Genomic DNA, 2,017 nt, shown 5'->3' with positions numbered 1-2,017 from the left:
CATGTCTCTGCTTTTGAATATGCTATCTAGGTTGGTCATAACTTTTCTTCCAAGGAGTAAGTGTCTTTTAATTTCATGGCTGTAATCACCATATGCAGTGATTTTGGAGCCCCAAAAAATAAAGTCTGACACTGTTTCCACTGTTTCTCCATCTATTTCCCATGAAGTGATGGGACCAGATGCCATGATCTTCATTTTCTGAATGTTGAGCTTTAAGCCAACTTTTTCACTCTCCTCTTTCAGTTTCATCAAGAGGCTTTTTAGTTTCTCTTCACTTTCTGTCATAAGGGTGGTGTCATCTGCATATCTGAGGTTATTGATATTTCTCCCGGCAATCTTGATTCCAGCTTGTGCTTCTTCAATCATATAAATAAAAGTAGTTCCTCACCTGCACTTACCATATTTCAAGTACTCAGTAGTTACTGGACAGCGCAGAGGACATTACCATTATCTCAGAAATCTGGAATATTGAATAGCACTGCTCTGGAATCTTGTCTGATTACTCAAAGTGTTGTCTAAGGACCAGGAGGCAGCTCTTTAGAAACAGAATCTCAGGCTCCCTCTGATGAATCCCAACCTGCACTTTAGCAACATTCCTAATTGATTTGTTTCCTTCTTGAAGTTGCAGAAGCACTGTTTTAGGGTGTTTTAGACCTAAAAGTGGAATTGAGGGGTTGAAGGGCATGCATGTCTACAACTTCACCCAGCAGGCGCAACTACTGAGCCCACATGCTGCAACTACTGAAGCCTTCACACCTTAGAGCCCGTGCACCGCAACGAGATACGACCAGGATGAGAAGACCGTGCACCGCAACTAGAGAGCAGCCCCCACTCACCACAACTAAAGAAACACCCGCACAGCAACAAAGGCCCAGCACAGCCAAAAAAAACTTTTTTTTTAATTAGTTTTTTAAAAAACAATTCTTTACTTAGTCTAAATACTACTCATTTGTTTATTATATACACTGTATTTATCTTCTTCCAGTCTGTGGCTTCTCTTTCACTTTGCTTACGCTGTCATATGATATACCTAAGTTTTTAATTTGATCAGTATCATCAGTCTCCATTCAGGTTACAGTGGCAGGACAATCTTCAGGACCACAGGACAACTAGTTTGAAGTATTCTCTTTCAATGTAAATTATTTCTCCCTTCATCTTAACTCAACTAGGAGTAAGGATTCTAATGATCCTATCTTCCACCAATGAAATCTTACCTTTATAAGCAAGCTTGAGGCTTCTATAAGCAACCAAGTAGTCTGACAACTGAAAAATACTGAGGGAATCACCCGACCCCTCTTCCATTCACATCCGTAAGTATTGGCCATACTTTGAAACAGAGATTCTAGATCTACTGGAGCTTTTCTATAAGGAGAATAAGAAGGACCTCATTTATTATAGCTAATTTGATCCACAAATGTTTGTTTTATATTGTCTTTTTTTCCCCTGGATAAGCCAAAATGGGAAAATGTGCTAAGGCAAAAGGAGTTGGGGCTTCCCTGGTGGTCCAGTGGTTGAGAATCCACTTTGCAATGCAGAGGACACCAGTTCAATCCCTGGTCCGGGAAGATTCCAAATGCTTCAGAGCAACTAAGTCCCTGTGCCACAACTACTGAGCCCTCACTCTAGAGCCCTCAAGACGTGACTACTGAAGCCCATGCACCTAGAGCCCATACTCTGCAACGAGAGAAGCCACCAACGAAAAGCTCTCACATCACAACTAGAGAGTAGGCCCCACTCTCTAAAAACTAGAGAAAGTCCACACAGAACAATGAAGATCCAGGACAGCCAAAAATAATTTTTTAAATAAAGAAATAATTTTTTTAAAATGAGTTTGCTGTCCTCTATTCATTAAATAATGCAATCCATTAGGGAAAAAACCAATAAGTATAAATAGTAAACAAGAAGAAGCAACACAATTCAGATATAATTTTTTTAATTCTGAAACATGTATATGGGAAAGTTACTGTTATAAAGGGGAAAATACGTTCACTATAAAGGGATTCCTCCTATTATTTAT

The sequence above is a fragment of the Bison bison genome, unplaced genomic scaffold (assembly GCF_000754665.1).
Source record: "Bison bison bison isolate TAMUID 2011002044 unplaced genomic scaffold, Bison_UMD1.0 scf7180017864362, whole genome shotgun sequence".
In the NCBI taxonomy this organism is placed as follows: Eukaryota; Metazoa; Chordata; class Mammalia; order Artiodactyla; family Bovidae; genus Bison; species Bison bison.
The sequence above is the reverse complement of the archived record's forward strand: the minus strand, read 5'-3'. Positions refer to the sequence as shown.